The following is a 7064-nucleotide window of genomic DNA, read 5'->3' on the forward strand; positions in this document are numbered from 1 at the left end:
GATATCTTATAGGTATGGTATGGCTGCAGGATACCGGTACTTATATTTATGGTATGGATGCGGGATATCGGTGATGTTTCGTGACTGAACATCAGAAACAACATAGTGCATAATTGGTTCTAGTCTAAATTGCTAAATTGTTTTTTTTAATCATATTATAAATGATTTATCAAGTGTTTTTATTTTGGATAAAATTTGAAATTCAGTTTCTGATTGAAGTTGATACTTAGTTTGCTGTTAAATATCAAAGGTGGTATTAATATATATGATTAATGTTGACTTCAGTGTGGGATGTTGTGAGCATCTAAGTTAGTATTGATATCTTATTTAATGTGACAGCAAAATAAGTATTGATATCATGATTGGGGTTTTGAGTAAATTGGATATGAAGTTTATGATTCAGTCCATAATCACCGCTTCATATTGTTGTTTAAGATATTTCCGTAAACATTGTTTTACGAGTTTTATTCTCGTCAAAATTCAAAGTATTATTGAATCATTTTCGCTCAAAAATATCAAAAGGGTTTTGAATAAAAATGAGGAACCAATTTTGGGATTCCTTAACTAAATTTTCTAATTCAACAATTATGAGTTTAAATGTTTTGCTTCATTGCTGATGTCATTTTTTATATCAAAAGACCATTTATATGTCATACTGAACTTGCTGAGCAATTCTTTCGCTCATACTTTCCTATTTTAAAATTTAACCTTCCAGTGAGGATTAGCTTGCACTGTTTAGCCGCGTAATTCAGAAAGCAAAGAAGAAGCTTTTGGAAGGTGGTTGTTCCAGGGTTTGCGGACTAGTGTAAGTTGTGTTGTGTAAAGTTGATTATATTATATTATTTTATAGTTGTGTATTATATAGTTCGGCCTAGTATACTTCCTTTCAAAGTTATACTAGGGGGTTTAGCTTTGAGTTTTGAATTGGTTGAAAAGAGTTTTAAAAGAAAGTAAAATATTTATTTATGGAATTTGGATTTCTTATTTCTAGAACTATAACCTTAAGAGATCTTGGATTAGTTTGGGGTCATAGATGCTAAATATATTTTGCCGGCATTTCTTTATTATTAAACATGTTATTTTGGATTGAGATTTCATTGTGACGACCAAATCCTCTGACCTCGGATTTGGGGGCGTTACAATATCAACATGTGCACATGTGGCAAGCCCCTATTCTGAAACTCCACCGCATACATCACTGTAAAAAAACAAAAAAAATGGCAGAGCTACAGAAATAACACTAGAAATTGGTGTGAATAGGTGATCCAAAACTTTACCTCCAAGACACGTCCCTAAAAAATTATTTTTCTTAATGGCATCAATCAGTTGGTCAAGTTTCAACATGAAAACATGCGCCATTATATCAGGAGAGTTCTACGGAGAGCACTGGGGCAATAGCTTCATCATATGAATAACCTCATCCCATAATAAATTTGTAATCATTGTAATAAAAATATTGGGATGACCTATATAACAACAAACATCAAGGGTATCCTTAAAGTTCTATTGCATGTACCTCCGTGATCCCACAAATCCGGCAGGAAGAATAAATCCTTTACCCATATTCGATGACTCAGAGTTACCACGTGTAACTAATTATTATATATTATTATATAATTCAGTCCACAAAGTAGTCTGATTAGTACGAAACCACCACAGACGTGCATGTTCAATTGTTGAGAAAGCATCAACAACGTATTGCTGGTAAAGACGGCCACCAAGACGCGGGGTCATAGCTACAACACAAAACATCACCAATCAGCAGACAAACAACATTAATATCTCCCAACACTAAACAACAAACTCACATGAAAAATAAAGTAAGAACCCACCTTGATTCGTGTGCACCTGGAACCTATATGAATAATATTCCTTCATTATGATCATCTACCATTTTTCCCTGATACACCGTCCACTTTGCCAAATGGTATTTTTTTATGAAAACCGTCATAACCATGAGGAAATAGCAGGGGATATTTCAAAGCCATTAGCTTCATATGAATATTGGATATCCTCTCCAAGCCTCTGACATGTCAGTCAATTATAATATCACGGGATCCATCAGTTTCGTCCATGTCACCAACCATAATCCCAGCCACCTCATCAGAAGGCCCAACATAATTTTCTCGCCCACTCTCAGACCTGGAAACCTTGAGCCTAATTTCCAAATCCGCCGCACCATGTTCCCCATAATGGTCTCTCGCAGAACGGAATTCCTTCACCAACTCATTAGTATCATCAAACATATCCAATAAACATTGAACAATTTTGGCATCAACCTCGCCGCCACCAACAATATTCACCCATCGCAACATATTTTCAATTTTGTTCTCTATGTCATAAATATACAACTGACAAAATCTGGGATCCTCCCCAACTTTAAGAAGCAACGAACCGAAGAGATGGTGGTTTTGTCCATTGTTGATAGAATGATCAACTCTGCCCCCATCGATGTGAAGGCAAAAAGATTGTTGTAAAGCCGCATCCCATCCTTGATCTTCTACCCTTATTTTGTCATTATGCAATTGCCAAAGGAATGCAAGGGTTGGATTCTCTTTCAGGAGTTTGATCTTACCCATGGCACAACAAATTGAGAAAATTGGGCGACCACGAGTAACAGATTTACTGACCCACTCCTCTTTCCACATCCAAGCCTCACAATGCTCACACTAAACATCAGGAGATACAAGGCTTGCATATTCCTCGACAACTGCAAAATATTATACGAAATCCAAAACACGGACACTCTAAAAAATTAAACCAAATAATTTCCCCGCCAACAGATATCGCAACAAAAAATGCTATTACAACTTTACAATACCACGATGAGCCGCGGATGACCTCTCCAAATTTCCATCAGCGAATTCTTCACCGGATTCTGCAAACCAACAAAAAAATATCACAGCGAAAAACAAACGGATGAGGACTAATCACCCGTGAAAATAATAGCGCATAAATTAACCTACTACCGCCGAAGCCATCATTATGATGAGTCACAAATGACTCCTCATAACTTCCACCATTAAACTCTTCATCGGATTTAGCAAGCCAACCAAAAAAATAATAAATCATAAAGATAACACCATGACCACCAACCTCTCATGAAAATCATTTATATTAAATAACCTACCGCCACCCGAGTCACCATCACTTTGATCAGTCTCAAAATCAGCAATATAGGAAAACTCTACACAAAAGTTAACAACAGTTTAAGAATTTTTACCTCGTAAAAAGGTATACCATAACTCAACCGACCAAAAAAACCAAAAAGACACCTATGTCGTGAGCCGCAGCTGCCACATTAGGTTTGTCGCGGCCTGACCAACCCGACACCCACACGACCTGTCTAAATTCAAATCAAAGCCTGACACAAATATATTGGTAAGTAAATAATCCACGAACAAACCCAAAAAATTCCCAGGATGAACTCATCAATTGGAGGCATCCCACGCCTTTCTCCGGGAACACCGTTCCCATGAGCTGCAGAATAATTTTGGAGCAGTTGTTTCCCCATATCAACAGTCCCTTGAACCCGGTCTTTACACGAACTATCCAAGTTAACATCACAGCCTAACAAAAATATATTGGTCAGCAAATGATCAACCAACTAACCAAAAAAATACCGAAAGCAAGACGCATACCAATCGGAGACACGCTACTTTTTTTACCGGGAACATTATTGCCCTGAGCTGTACAATAATCCTGGAGCAGTTTCTTCCCCTTATCGATAGTCTTTTCTCCCTGACCATGCTTGCCTGTGTTAGCACACAAACTGTCCAAGTTCATATCACAGCCTGAAAAATATTTACCGGTCAGTAAGTCATCAAACAAACAACCCAAAAACACCCAAGATGCAAGACATGTACCAACGCGAGACATGCAGTGCCTTTGAACGGGAACATTGTTCCTATCATCCGTAATAACCTTGGAGTGGTTGTTTGGAAGGAAAGCTGGCATGAAAACCCGAAAATTTTCATGGCTTTCTCCCCCTTATCAACGCGCGGTTCTTTTGAAGGAAGCTTGGCCCGAAAACCTGAAGAATTTAATCATAAATTTAAACAGCGGAGAGCACGGTCGCCAAAAATACGAAAAATTCAATTATTAATTTAAACAGCAGAAAGCAAGGTCTCCAACCAAGCAAACAAAAATAATACCCAAAAAGAACATGCATACCAGGTGGAGTACAATTGCACCTTTGACCGGGAACACGGTTCCCATCACCCGAGCAATAATCTAGCAGCGATTTACGCCCCTCATCCATGGGCTGTTGTCCCTGGGTAGGCTTTCCTGAAGATGAAAAACACAGCCTTTTAACAAATTTACAGCGAACAAGCAAAACAAAAAAATAGGGCACCAACCATCAATGAGTAACAGGAGAAGCAGTTATTTATCGAGAGACACAAGCGCAAGCAGTAAATTTTCCTCACGACGCACACAACCACCACCATGCCTCTTTGTTGATCTAAAATATTTATCCAGAGTATTTCCTATCGAAAGATATGGTCATCCACATCCTGGATCGCAAGCAAACACATAACGAATACAGTGCTACAAAGGGGAACCACATGCCTACACAATAATGTAACAACATTATATATTCACAGCACACACACATTACCTTTTAAGCCGGGATGCTCAATCCCAAGCCCCACCAATGCCTGCTGAGCCGCATAACTTGCCAGCAGTAAATCACTAATCACATCATCACAAAAGATGAACAACAACAATGGCAGCAACCAAGTAAAAAAATAATAATAATGTAACATTATATATTCACAGCACACACATTACCTTTTAAGTCGGGCTCCTCAATCCCAAGCCCCACTGATGCCTGTTGAGCCGCATAACCTGCTAGCTGTAAATCACTAAACACATCATCATAAAATATGAAGAGCAATAATGGCAACAACCAAGTAAAAACAACAATGGCATTAAATACCAAGAAAAACAACAATCGATTTATTACATTTCAAGTTGCGATGCTGAATCCCCTAAAGCGCTGCACATAAATCCTTCATGGGAGCAGTAACAGCCATACCAACCCAACCTAGCATAAGAAAACAACAACTTTACAAATTCACTAATGCACCAACATAACTCATCCACACCACGCACACATCACCTTTTAAGTTGTGACGCTGAATTCCAAAATGCGCTACACATTAACGACACTAAATATCAAGAGCACGGCTTGAAGAGATACCAATAAATACAATAATGTCACCGGAAACCACTGGAAACGTAGAAAAATAAGGTGAATAGATTTCATCATACAACATATTTACCAAACCACATTTACCGATAAAACCCACCAAACCACCAACCCAACATAAAAAAACTCATGAAAAACCAAAACAACCATGAAGGAGCAAAAATATAAAGATGCCAAACAATGCGAAGAGAATTTACATCCAATACACAGCCTAGCAAGAAAACGTTTGTCCAAATTAAATGGCTAGTCAACCATGTCAGAGAATGCATAAAAAATTAATGTGAACAGAATTGACATTCAGCACAGTGCCAACCAAGAGAACGTAGAGAATGTTTATCCAAAATAAAGGACTATTCACCAATCAAACCTATTCACTAATCTGCATTCAGTGATCAAACCAACCCCACCAACAACATAACACAAAACAAACGCCAAAAAATAAATAATGTGAACAGTAACTACACTGAAAAATGATAAACACACTTAAAACACAGTCAATAACAGTCAATCAAAACATAAAAAACACAAACCAAAAAGGAAAAGTTCAGGTTGTATCAATCAGATCAGCTGGATTAAAAAAACAAACCTCTCTCCACAGCAAAGGCACGTGTACAGAACTAAATCCAGAATCAATGAACAGAGCAACAGACATCAAACCATGAAGAAAGAAAAGGAGAGGAAAGGTGACAACCAAAAGAAGAAGAGCTTAACATCCCTGTCATACACGGTACATACCCGGTTCTGTAGCTGGCAATCACCATTTCTGTAGCTCAAATCGACCGTCCTTGTAGCCAGCGATCGAGAACAGGTGTCGCACAGTAGCAGAGCATTTTTTAGCTGGACAGCAGGGGAAGGTGGCAAAAGTCGCGGGAAGGAGAAAACAACGCGCGAACGGTTATAGGGGAGGAGGGCAGAAATGGCTTTTCATGCAAGAAGAGGTGGGCAAATCGGTAATTTTACTTCAAATTAGCCTTCAGGCTTTATTAATTAAATTGATTAATTTAATTATATTTAAATAGAGTTTATTACACTATAGTATAATTTTTGAAGAAATGTGTTAAAGTACTCACACATTTTGCACTACCACTTCACACTCCTGCCTTTAGTATCAGTTTCATTTTATACCTTTACGAACGTTTTCATAATTGCATAACAATTTTACCTAATAAAATTATATTATAACTTAATTTTCTATTAAAAAAATATTATATCTTTTAATATTAAAATATTATTACATAATTTGATTTGATTAAATAAAGGATGATGTATTTATGAATTTATATAATATTATGCAAATGTAATATGAGATTAGATTATTTAAAACTAATCCTTTTTAAGAAACAAATTATAGTCATGAGTCTAGAATATGTGATTAAAATTCTTATATTTAATTTTTCCGAGTAAAGACAACATGGAGTATTAATATTCAAGAAAATTTTGCTTTGTCAATTGAATTAAACTACAAACACACTTTTTTAGGTACAATCAATAATTAAATTTTATAATTTTTAGTGTTAACTGAGCAAAATAAATAGAAGGATACAAAGTGAAAGTGACATTAAGATTAATTGTATAAACATACTCCTCAAAAAAGTGTATGAATGTAAACGAACAAGTTTGAGTGTTTTCAAAAATTATGGTGTGTAAAGTGTGATACACTTTTATATAATAATTTCTAATTCTTAATAAAACGAGATTATTTCTTCCGAAAATATTATACAATAGTAATAAAAACAGTTTTTCTATAATTTATTTAGATGGCATTTTCTAATTGGTGTTTGTCTTATTAATAATGATGAATCTATGTATCACTATATACACAAAATTTCCACTAATAAAAATATTTATGATG

Source organism: Apium graveolens, chromosome 3 (assembly GCF_009905375.1).
Source record: "Apium graveolens cultivar Ventura chromosome 3, ASM990537v1, whole genome shotgun sequence".
In the NCBI taxonomy this organism is placed as follows: Eukaryota; Viridiplantae; Streptophyta; class Magnoliopsida; order Apiales; family Apiaceae; genus Apium; species Apium graveolens.